Below are 13,246 nucleotides of genomic sequence, written 5' to 3'. Positions count from 1 at the left end.
CATCACTTGGTTTCAAATTACAATAAATAAATAATAAATAAATAAATAAATAAACAACTAGTCAGATCCTCTCATTTAGAAAATATTTGAAGGCACAAAAAGCAGAGTTGAGATTAAAATGTTCAAAGCTTATATTCAGAGGGAATTCCTGAGGTTTGTTTTTTCAGCTCAGTATGCTTGTAACTTGCATTTACCTACAGTTTTAGCTCCTCAGAGTACTTGCCTGGTGTTTTGAGATAACAGGGTTTCAAATAGTTTGTTTAGATTCTCAAGTACACTATGAAGCTGCATGTATTTCTGTATAAACTGCAGTGTCCCACATTCTTAACTAAAATATTAATTAAAAAAAAAAAAAAAAAAAGATATTACATTTGCCAGATGGAGACAGATTACATCCCAGATTTCTTTCAGTGAATGAGTCTATGTGTCTGGGAACTATGGACTGCAACAAAGGGGTTTTAAGCAGATTTTGCCATTCAGCAATACAATGATTATTCCAATATAAGAGAGATTTTCCTGTCTCCACTCCTAATCTCTACTTCTGAATCAAACTGGTGCATTTTTCTGCTTGCTCTTATGTTTCTAATCCTGATTCGTATCACATCTTTTTTTTTTTTTTTTTTTTCCCCTTTCAACACTAACAGCAGAGAAGAGCATGGAAGTCCTGTTATGAAATAAAATTAGAGTGTAAACTCCAGAACAGAACAGAGTTTAACCTCTGGCTGTAAGAAGTTACAACACCTAATAAACTAATCCCTTCCCACGTATAAGTACCCTGCTATGATGCAGGAACATGAAAGAATAAATGTCATAATCGTAGACAAAATCCCACATCATGCAAAAGCTCACAGTTACTTAACAAACCTAATCAATATCAGGAAAGTAGAAAGACGATGAGAGCAAGATCAGTGTGGAATGTGATGGGGGGAAAAAAGGAAGGCTCCTATGAGCACATTAGCAACAAAGCAAGACCAAAGAAAAACCAAGCTTCTTGTTAATCAGGGTGAGAGACCTAGTGATGAGGACAGACACTAATAGGCTTTATTACCAAGTTTCCTCTATCTTTAGCCTTTAGAGGAGCAGTCTGCTCTCAGTACTCTTGTTCCTGCACCTCATGGCAGCATCTCAGGGAGCAAAGGGAGCAAAGTACCACCCACGAAACAAAATCAACGTAGATAGGAGGACGGCCACCTGAGCACACTGGAAATACACAAGTCCACAGACCTGTGTGGGACTCAAGGACATTGAGAAAATTAGCCAACTTTGCTTTGGGGCTGCCATCATCTTTGAAATATTGTACCTTTGCAGCACAACTCCTATGGCTACAAAAGGTAGTTGTTTTCAAAGGGGGGAAGGAAAAGGAGTGAACATTACAAAAGCCGTATCCAAAGGTTTCCTGTGTCAAACCAGAGCAAGTATTTAGTCTCTCCAGAATGTGGTTCCCCTCAAATACTGGTAACACACCACCACTGGCCTTGGTTGCCAGAAAGCACTGTTATAACACAAGAATTACTGCAGAAACCAGTGCTCACCCGTGACAGAAAGCAGCCTTTGATCTGTAAAGCAGCCCCGACCACAGCGGTCCCTCAGTGCTGTCCTGCTTTCAGGTGTTGAGGGGAAGAGGCAGCACAGAAAGCTGGGCAGCAATAAAACAAAATATGCATGCACATAGTGTGACAGAAAGCCCAAGCTTTCCTAACAGGCAGAATAAAGTCCACGGAGAAGCAATACCACCTATACCTTACAACATAAAGAGGAAATTTCCCCAAGTTCTGGAAGCACCAGTGGCTGAGAGGATAGGCAGACTCCTGACCCCTTATACATTCAGAACTTCCTTCACCTTTTAGATAAGCTCCCACATCTGAAGTTCTGACAAACACTGGAACATCTACAGTACTGACTTGCTTACTGGAATACAGGTTCATTTACTTTTTTCAGGGAATGAATGTAATATACATAATTTGTTAACACTGAGTACTGCATTAGAGATGGACCCATGCTGCACATTAAAGTACTTCAGAGCTGCATCAACAGAGGGACAGTGCACTTAAATGAGATGTGGTGGTGAGCAGAGGAATAAAATGTCAAAAATAGAAAGCATCAATACTGTTGAACTATAGACAAACACAAAGGGTTCAGAAATAGGATGCAAATAGAGAGCTGGTGGTTTCATGCAGACAGAAGGAAGTCTGTTAGATGTCAAGTTCATTTTTTTCTCTATCTACATATTATGTATGTCACTACACAGTGTTAATGATCACAGTAATCTGGAATATGTATATTAGATTATTAACATCAGAATCTTGAACACTTGATTATTCCTATATAGTGCCATTATTATATACTAATTCTAAGACATTTAATAAAAAGTGTTATTTCCAGTATTTGAAAAAAAAAAGTCCTGTGTTTGTCAGGAAGGGCAAAAGACAGAACTAAATCCAAATTCCTTCAGGACCTCTATAGTAGAGTTAATCTTTCTGCAAGAAGTCTTTAATTTCTTCAAACAGTCTTACTAGTATGCTTGAAAACCAAGTCAAAAGAGAAATAAAGAAAAGTCCATATATTTTCATGTGAAATACAGATTTTTTTTATTTTTTTTATTTTTATCTGCTACAATGTTAAACAATATTTCTGATAGAATGCATTAGGCCTAGTCACTTCTTAACTGGCAGTGCAGTATTTACGATATCAATTTCATTTCATTCTGCTCAGAAAACTTCAGAAGTTTCATTTAACAATTACAATGGAAAAAAAAAAAAAAAAAAGTATGTTATGTATCAGAATCCATTCAGCTTTTATTCAGTGAATTTCTAGCCTGTATCAATTTCACATTAGTTAACAACTTCACACTTTTGACAATTCCATTTGATTAACAATGACTTAGATAAAACTTATGTTGCCTAAGAGTAATTGTGAACAATTTTTTAATAAAGTGCAGAAAGTGAACAATTGCAAAATAGTTAATTCACAAAAAGATTCAAAGATACTTTTTCTTAACTTACTTTAGTAGAGCCATCCTATTCTCCTTTGCTTGCACACATCCAACTTAACTTTAGTCATATTTCATTTTGCTTTTCAGGTTATGGGATCTGTTTTTTTTTCTCCACTTAGTTATTAACTGAAGAACTATCTACTTTTTGTTTTATCTTGCTCATTTTGTCAATCAGTTAGGAATACAAAAAGAGAAAACCCATGTTGAATAAAACTTGATTCTAGTGGTAAAGAAAAACAAGCATGTGTAGATGAAAAAAATCCTAAATTTGAATTCTGAACATTTTAATTGTTGAAAACCTCCAAAGAAGTAAAATTCAATCTGTTCCGAACATCATAATTTAAGATGGAACCAAGTTCAAACTTGCCGCTGCTTAGATGAGGAGGCTGGACCACCGAAGGTCACTTCAAACCTAATTTATTGTTGGATTCTCTGATTACATCCTAGCTTGTGTAGTTTATCATAGTGCCTGCTCAAAGTATCAGTGTCAGATCACAGAACTCTTTCCAAGATGTACCTGTTAGTTATACTTTTATTCCAACCTCAGTCAGTATAGGTAAGGTATTTTTTTTAAAAAATGGTTCCTAACTTAAGTTCTATTTAGCTTATTGCATTGTTAACCTTAAAAATAAATAAGTTATTAAAAATTAAATTTTATATTTTTGAAACAATGAGGATGAGCAAACTAAAAATCACAAACTAAATGTTACAGAGAATAATAAAAATCATATGACTTAAGACCATGTTCAAAGAAAATATGAAAACCTTTAGACCAGCTGTTAACTAACATTTGAAAGCCAAATTAAGTGAGTTTGGAAAATAATGCACCAGATGGAAGAAATATGTATACCCAGAGAATAACTGTTTCTTTATCTGCCATTTTATCTTACTTTCAGACATGCATGTATCAACACTGAAGAAAACTGTCATGCTTTATATAACATCTTGAAATAATGTACTGTTCTTTGTGCCCTGGCCATTTTTTTTTCTTTTACTGGAGGAAAGAAAAAAGTAACAACAGAAGTATACACAAGGGACATATTTATTTTGAGTATAAAGTATCTGGTTATGACCAGTTACTACATACATATACATCATATATGAATATAGTTTAACTTATATGAAATTCTAAATAAGTAACAATTTATATACAACTACTTTTTAACAACAATAATTTAGTCCTACATTTGGGATATTTTAGATGTGCTGAACTATGCAGAAATTGATTTAATTAGCAAGTATTTAGGATATATCATGCAGCTTTGCCAATATATGCTTAAATACAAAATGCATATGCTGAAAATAATGCTGTTAAACAACATATTTAACTGGAACCTGACAGATAAAGTTGTGCCAATACAACATGTGCTAATAGACAGATAGGAAATAAAGATGTCTCAAATTAGTTCATTAACAGCACAAACAGGAGATATTTTGGTTTTAGTTTTCTCAGAATAGCTACAAAATTGATAAGGAGTACCACCCTGCACACAGAAATTACTTTTCTACATATGAATAGTTTTCATGGTTCTCTGTTGCTACACAATCATTTAGCTTGTGAGCAATTCACAACACCTTAGAGTACTGGTCAATTTATTTCAGTGGAAGTGCTTCTAAACAGAAGTTTTTCAGCATTAGTATATGCCAGCATTTGTTAAACTTAATAAATGTTACAGGCATGCATATATTTAACTTTAAGTAAGCATCAAGATCCAGTGAAATTATACATTATTTGTCTTCTATTGTTAAGAGTGAAAAATGCTTTTAGTGAGAGAATTTCGTGCTAAGAACTACAGAAAATACAGAGTGTAAGGCAAATATTAATGTACTCTCCCTCAGCATTTTGTTAACCTAAGAAAGAATTCCTTTATTGGCAGTATAGGTTTTAATGAAATTAGATTCTTCAGTGAGATGAAATTAGCATTCAACACAAAGAAAAAGAAAAAAAAAAAAAAAAAAAAAAAAGATGCTTTTCCTTGTTTTGTGTTATGACTGCAGCAATTTTCTATAATCACTGCAATAAGTTGTGAAAGAGGCAGAAAAAGAATAAAACCTACCTACTGCAGAGAGGATAACGCTGTAAATTTTCAACTGTGCTGCACTAGTCTATTTACTGCACACCACATAAATTGATGATGTTCAGTTCAGATGGAGCTAGAAGATAAAGGCCTTCCAAGTCAAGGTGTCTGCACACTGAGGAGAAGAAACAATTTGAATTTTAAAGTGTTGATATTTTATTTCTAAAATACTTTTATCTTAATTTCTCTACCCCCTAAGGCATTTTTTCCCATCTTCTTTAAAGCAACCAGATGGTTGAAACTTGTGGAACTAGAGCTATTTGCACATTTCAGTTCTCAGTCTCACCATTTTTTGGTAGAAAACGTGACATTGTTACTTAAGAATAAAGTAGTTGATCACTCATACAAAAATACCATCACTGCAAGAAAGATAGCTAAGAATGAGACATTTTCTGAGAGTAATGAGACATTCATGAGAGTAATTTCTACTCTCAAAGATTACAGTGCAAATCCTTGCTTAAGGTGTAATGAAGGAAGGTTTGCTTGTCTGAGCTATCTGTAACACACAGTTCAACAATAGCTCGTACAGTGACACAAAGCTGCAAAAAGCAGAGCTTTCTGAACTACTCTAAAATCCACAGCAACTTTGTCAAAGTCAGTAGTGCCAAAGTCACATTCAAATAGCATAAGAATCAAATCAGCATGAGACCCTCTGTGTAGCCTTAGCTGCAGGAAGCTAAAAAATGATTTACACCATTAAAAAAAAAAAAAAAAAAAAAAAAAAAAAAAAAAAAAAAAAAAAAACATATGCAGGCAGCAGGCTCAAACTGAGCCATGCTTCATCGCTGCATTTGAAACCATCTGAGATGTGGAAACAAGGTACTCTGTTAGGAATTATCAGAGCTGTATTTTCACCTTATTTCAGCTAATGGGTAAAGTCCATCTTCACTGCTCCTGGCCAGTCAGGATGACAAACTACAGAGAAGCCTAGGCTTTACGTCAGTCTGATAATTTTCACTAGAAATACACACCAATTGTGGAACAATTACACAAAGTTGGCCTTAGGAAGACAGAAAAGGGAGAAAAATAACAAGACAGAAAAGGGAGAAAAATAACAGCTATATTTACATCACCTTTTGGACAGGGGCTCTATCTCCATAGAGACAGAGCCCCTCCTCTTCTCCCATCCCCCTCCCCCATCCTCTTCTTTAAACTTGCTTCAGAGTCACACAGATATAGGTCAAATCCATCCTCAACAAGCTTTTAGGCAATGCAGAGAAAAAAAAGTGAGCCTGTGCTACCCTTTCATATGAAAACAAGTGCTCACTTATTGTAGTGTGCATGACTGATTGGCACCCCTGACCACATCTTCCATCACACAATGCTTGTTTTAATGTCACTCAGCAAAATTTAGACAGGTCAGCTATGTTTTTTCCTAAATGGCCTGATGTTATGCTTTGCAGAATAGTATGAGAGTCGCAATTAGACAGCTAGGGGCAAGTGACCTGCCATAAAATGGGGAGATAGAGCAGTACAATGAGCTTTAGACTATTTCTTGTCCCAGACTCCACAAGTCAGTCACAGAATCACAGAATAGTCTAAATTTGAAGAGACCTCCAAGATCACCGAGTCCAACCTCTGACCTAATGCTAACAAGTCCTCCACTAAACCATATCCCTAAGCTCTACATCTAAACGTCTTTTAAAGACCTCCAAGGATGGTGACTCAACCACTTCCCTGGGCAACCTATTCCAGTGAATAAAAACCCTTTCAGTAAAGAAGTTTTTCCTAACATTCAACCTAAACCTCCCCTGGAACAATTTTAGACCATTCCCCCTCATCTTGTCACCAGGCACATGGGACAATGGGCCAACCCCCACCTCACTACAGCCTCTTTTAAGGTATCTGTAGAGTGCAATAAGGTCGCCCCTGAGCCTCCTCTTCTCCAGGCTAAATAGTCCCAGCTCTGTCAGCCGCTCCTCGAAAGACTTGTTCTACAGATCCAGATCTTCCTGCAGAACCTTCCTACCCTCGAGCAGATCGACACATGCACATAACTTGTTGTTGTCTGCAAACTTGCTGAGGGTGCACTCGATCCCCTCATCCAGATCATCGATAAAGATGTTAAAGAGGACTGGCCCCAGTACCGAGCCCTGGGGGGCTCCACTAGTGACCGGCCTCCAACTGGATTTGACTCCATTCACCACAACTCTCTGGGCCCGGCCATCCAGCCAGCTCTTAACCCAACAAAGTGTACGCCAGTCCAAGCCAAGAGGAGCCAGTTTCCTGAGGAGAATGCTGTGGGGAACGGTGTCAAATGCCTTACTGAAGTCAAGGTAGACCACATCCACAGCTTTTCCCTCATCCATTAAGCGTGTCACCTTGTCATAGGAGGAGATTAGGTTTGTCAAGTGGGACCTGCCCTTCATAAACCCAAGCTGACTAGGCCTGATCACCTGATTGCCCTGCAACTGTCGCATGATGACGCACAAGATAATCTGCTCCATGAGCTTGCCTGGCACTGATGTTAAACTAACAGGCCTATAGTTCCCCGGTCTACCCTCTGGCCCTTCTTGTAGATGGGCATCATGTTTGCTAGCTGCCAGTTGAGTGGGACCTCCCCTGATAGCCAGGACTGACGATAAATGATGGAAAGCAGCTTGGCCAACTCTTCCGCTAGTTCTTTCAATACCCTTGGGTGGATCCCATCTGGCCCCATCGACTTGCGTACATCCAAATGCTGTAGCAGGTCACCAATCATTTCCTCATGGATTGTGGGGGCCACATTCTGCTCCGCATCCCCTTCCACCAGCTCAGGGTACTGGGCGTCCAGAGAACAACTGGTTTTGCTGCTATAGACTGAGGCAAAGAAGGCGTTAAGCACCTCAGCTTTTTCCTCATCTCTGGTAACCGTTTCCCCCCACATCCAGTAAAGGGTGGAGATTCTTCTTAGTCCTCTTTTTTGTACTGATATATTTATAAAAACATTTTTGTTGTCTTTAACAGCAGTAGCCAGATTGAGCTCCAGATGAGCTTTGGCCTTTCTAATTTTGTCCCTGCACTGCCTCACAACATCCTTATAGTCCCCCTGAATGGCGTGCCCTCTTTTCCAAAGATTATAAACCCTCTTTTTTCTCCTAAGCTCGAGCCACAACAGTCAAAACCAAGCCAGTGCACTGTCAGCTGCTAGTTGTTTTTGTGAACTCTGAGCTCTGCACTGCAGAAAAAGAAAGGTGAAGGTGGATGTATTTGGAAATGCAAAAACAATTCCATATACATGCCTGTTAAGAATAGGATTTTATCTGTTGCTTCTCTTAGGCTTTAGTAGTGTCCCTTTAAAAGTTTCTAGTCCCCTGTTCCCCTGCTTATCTTCCTCTGATGAAGAAATACCCAGAAGTCTCACTACAGGCTTTCATCACAACAAGGAACATTGTTTGTGAAAATCTAATCAAAAAGCAGTACAAAACTAAACCTCAAAGGGGCTGTGATATTACCTTACAGAAGCATCATCAGAGAATATGGGCCAAAGAAGTGAATGTAATGTTAACTGAGCCCCAATGAAACACCATCCTCCTTCCAGTAAAGCTAAAAAAGAAAAAGAAAAAAAAATAAAATAAAAAAATAAAATAATAATAATAATAATATATATATATTAAAAAAAAAAAAAAAAAAACACTCAAATTCTCCACATCCTCTTACTCTTACTCCAAAATAAAAAGTCTGAACAATAGAGAACTTAATGTTATAGAAACTGAATGGGTCATAGATTCAGGCAGGAGGGACCTCCAAATTCGCACCCAAAGCAGGGTCGTCTCTGGGGTCAGACCAGTTTGCTCAAGGTTTTATCCAGTCTGGTCTTGAAAACCCTGAAATATGGAAAATGCACAGTCTCTCCCCTACTCCTTGACTATCCTCAGAGTGAAATTGTCTTCATAGACATTGAATCCTACACCTCTGTCAGCTTGTGCCCATTGAATCCTGAATCTCTCACATCAACTTGTGCCAATTGAATCTTCTCTTCCTGCCATGCGTCAGTGAAAAGAGCCTGGCTATTGACATAATTTACATGAAATTCATGCACAAATATCAGTCACTGTATAAAATACAGAAAAGTCTTCCCAGTACAGGCTGAAGCTTGGAAACTTAACTTCTGGAAGGAGAGTGAAGAAGTATCCCACCTTCTTTGCCTGATGAGCTTTTAAGAGAGATGGTCACATTTTTATTTTATTTTTTATTATTTTTGTAGCATGCATGACCCAGCAAGCATACTTTAAAAACATCTGTTAGAGCCCTTCAGGAAAGGCAGAAAATGAAGTGCCAGATTTCTGTAGACACATTTCGCTGTTTTAAATATGTAATTTCTCTGAACAGAAAGCATTCACAAGCACGTCAGTTCAGTGTCAGAACTGCTGCATTTTCAAAGTGCAGGCAGCTATGTGATAATGCACAAGTTCTCAAGAGTATACTTTTTAGTTTAAATGTTGAGCTTCATTCCAAAAGAAGCAAACAAGAACAAAAACCCCTTCATGCATTTGCTGCAGTTATTTGTTACAACAGCTTTATGTTTCTTCACACACCTCCCCTTCATTAGCATAATCCTTTAGGCACTTCATAAATATTAATGTAATTTACAGAGGACCTAAAAGGCACAGACTTCTGTTTTGTTTTATTAGAAGTTAGAACACCTTTTCTAACTTCACACAAGATTTTCAGCAGAGCCAGAATCTGAATCTCCATGCCTTACTTTGTCAGGTAGACTCAAATGCAACAACTCTTTTCTCTCTAGACCGCCATACTAAGTTGACATTTTATTTATTTATTTATTTATTTATTTATTTATTTATTTTGAGATCTGAGATTAAATGTTGAGGAAGAGACAGATCAGCAAAGAGATAGGTGCCTGACTGTCAAATTAGTAGGGAAACCAGAGGTCATGCTCCACAACAAATGGTTGATTATAATGTAATATAGACTCCAATTACCTTTTCCAGGTAATAGAAATTTCTGCTAAAAAAAATAAAAAATAAATCAACATTAAAAATGAAATACAAATGAAATTTAAAGCAAGTTTATCTAATAACTCCAGGACATAAAAGCCAACTGATTTGTTTAGAGTTTCTGCAAGTTTCTCATAGCCAGACATGCAGTTCAAAACTTGGAAGAATGGACAAACAGTTGAAGAACAGCATTAAAAAATTAAATCAACAGTTATATATCAAACATTTCATTCACCACAGACCATGGCATGCTAGTCCACCCCCTTGGTGTACTCAACATGTTCACACAAGTGGCCTCTATCAGGGAAAAGGAAAAGAAAGTGGTCTCAGAAACAGTGAAAATGGAAGTTGTGACTATCATGGAAACAACATCAAACCATCATCAAATTCATAGAACCCCGCTTCTCTGGTAATATCCTATGTGCCATTGTACTGGGTCTGGCCGGGATGTTAACTTTCCCTGCAGCAGCCCACACAGTGCTGCGCTCTGCACTTGTAGCTAGAACAGCAGTGGTATCACACCAGTGTTGTGTCTGCTGCTGAGAAGTGCTGGCACAGCATCAGGACTCTCTCTGACCCTCCTAGGGGGTCGGCAAAAAGTGAGAAAGAAACATCACCAGGGCAGCTGACTTAAACCAACCAAAGGGATATTCCATACCATATGATGTCACACTCAGCAATAAAAGGTGGAAAAAGGAAGAAGAGGGGAGGGGTGGGCTCTCGTTGTGAAAACGTCTGTCCTCCTCCCGAACACTGGCTACGTGCATTGAGGCCCTGCTTCAAGGACATGGTCAAGCATCGCTCATGTGTGGGAAGTAGAGAGTAATTTCTTTTCCTCTGCACTTCCACATAGCCTTTACTAGTTTTGTTTAGTTATTCGCTTTCCCCCTCCCTCTTCCCCTTTCCCTTTTTTCCCTTTAGTTGAATTGTTTAATTAATAATAATATTTCCTTAATAATATATATATATATATATATATATTCTTTCTCTTTAATTAAATCTTCCTTATCTCAACCCATGCGTTGTTTTTTCCTTTACTTCTTCCCCTCCTCATCTGAGGAGGGGGAGTGAGAGAGCGGTTGTGGTGTTCAACTGCCTAGCACGGTAAAACCACCACAGCCATTCAGATGGACAGTCTTGCAAGAGAATCAAGAAAAAACAAAAAAACAGATGTAGAGTTCTAAGTCTGTCAAACCAAACTCAAACTCAAAGTTAAAAGACCAAACCAAACTCAAAGATGACCTCCATAAAGCATTCATCTGCTACAAAGTATGCTAGATCCAGATCATAATGAGTTAAAAAAAAAAAAAAAAAAAAGTTATTTTATCCCAAATGTAGACCAAAGGTGAGACTTTGACAGAAAAACTCTTGACTAACTTACTAACATTAGCATTCCAGCATGCCAAAGTATATTGTTCCTGATACATGCTACATAAACAAAGATAAAATGAGAGTAACTATAGCCATTGGAAAATTATGAGAAACCAATTACAAACAATTTACTTCAGCTTTCATGTTTCCTGGACACCTAACTCCTAATTACCTTAACTAAATCTGAGGCATGAGACAAAATACTATTTTTTTTTTTTTCACTGCTAAAAGGTCAAAAGAAAGCCTAACTATAAAAAGAAACGCAGCAGGCAGGCATCATACCTGTAATATGGTACAGTCATATCCAATTAAAACATTTTTATTGGTAAGACAGGAGTTTAAAACCTATCCTCATTTCAAAATAGCTGTCTATCAGAAGTCCCCAAACCTCTCATGGAGATCACATAAGATATCGTCTCTAGCACATTCATTCTAACCTTCCTTAAGCTCTTAATTTCCAACCCTATTTAAAGTTAAAAATAAATAAATAAGGAAAATTATTTAACAGCCATATAATCAATTGCATACTTTTCAAAACATTCCTACACTGACTTGCTACATCTTTTCTTTATTATGTCTTTTGTTACTCGTACTGAGTGGTTAGGTTAAGAGATTCTTAACTAGTTTGATAAAAGCCTAGTGTTCTCTGGAGCTGATTCCTGCCATCATTATTGTTTCCCAGCTAATGTCTGAATGTCAATACATTATTTCAGCACTTCAGTTCAGAAATGCCATGTTTTCATGTATTGGGAAAGTTTTTTCAAGCTTCTGGGTTCTCAAGAATTCTTGGGCTCCTTCATTCTAGAAGAATAATATCAGTGTGACTTTAGAAAGCACAAGCTGCAAAAACTTTAAAGCAGCAGCTTTTTAGCAGAGTTCAGATTTTCTTAAAATTACTCAGAAATTACCTGTTAAAATAAATAATAATAAAAAAAATGTATATGGTAAGATTAAAAAAAAAAAAAAACTTTCAATAAAATAGCTTTTCTTGAAGAAAAATCCTCCATTAAGTAACAGCTTTCAATATGCATTAGCATGGAGCAAGAAACAGATTAAAAAACTTCACATAATTGCAAAGCTTAAAGTTTTTACTTGACTGTTTCAAGCAGTGTGGTATTTGCTTTCCATGTTAGTTTTATTTTCTCCCTTCCCTAACACCTACCAGCTTTGTTATGCAAAGGGCCTTTTTCCCCACATGGGAGGAGAAGGATTTGGGCTAAATATGTATATTCAAACACGTACATATATTTTTATACACGTTAATTTTGCATTGAAACACCCCTCTCTGCCTTTCCTTTCTGCAACAGGAATTACTGAGTGAAGTCAGCTGGCTTAGGCTATACAAGAGGTGAGAGGAGACGATTACAGCAATCCCACAAACCCTTAAGACCCTAACAACTGGGAGAGACTGTGGTATTAAGTACATACGGTAATATTAACAACGCATCTTAAGTTTAAACATGTAGGGAGACTGCATTATCCACACAAATAGGTCTCTCCACACTAAGTCTGAGGCAGGTCATTTGAACAATCTAGCCTAAGGGTGAGTTACAGTTGCTCATGCTGATGTATTTTACAGGTACAGATTACAGTGCTACTATCCTCATTCCGCCTCTTTACAAATAGTTCATTTTAAACAAAAAAATAAGTAGTAGATTAAGTTACATTATTAAAAGATGTGTAATTTCAGGGTTTATTGAAATAACACTTCTGAAATAAGAATGCACTACCCTGTAAGCAACAGCTGGTGATAGAAAAGGAACAGCTGGGGGTTGCCAATGGCTGGAGACAACAATCACTGATCAGTAACTAAAATGTCTCATCTAGAAAAAAAAAAAAAAAAAAAAAAAAAAAAAAAAAAAAAAAAA

General features: G+C 37.2%; 1 long non-coding RNA gene across 3 annotated transcripts in view; it reads right to left on the bottom strand.

Annotated features, from left to right (window-relative positions):
* Positions 1–3,981: 3,981 nt before the first annotated feature.
* LOC118163029 overlaps positions 3,982–13,246 on the bottom strand; it is a 140,726-nt gene continuing 131,461 nt past the window's right edge. For all 3 annotated transcript variants that reach the window (XR_004748796.1, XR_004748795.1, XR_004748794.1), the window contains exon 7: positions 3,982–5,185. This is a non-coding gene — a long non-coding RNA (uncharacterized LOC118163029). The remainder of the gene's footprint in view (positions 5,186–13,246) is intronic.

This window comes from Oxyura jamaicensis, chromosome 2, assembly GCF_011077185.1.
Source record: "Oxyura jamaicensis isolate SHBP4307 breed ruddy duck chromosome 2, BPBGC_Ojam_1.0, whole genome shotgun sequence".
Classification (NCBI taxonomy): Eukaryota; Metazoa; Chordata; class Aves; order Anseriformes; family Anatidae; genus Oxyura; species Oxyura jamaicensis.
This window is presented reverse-complemented; position numbering and strand designations above follow the sequence as displayed.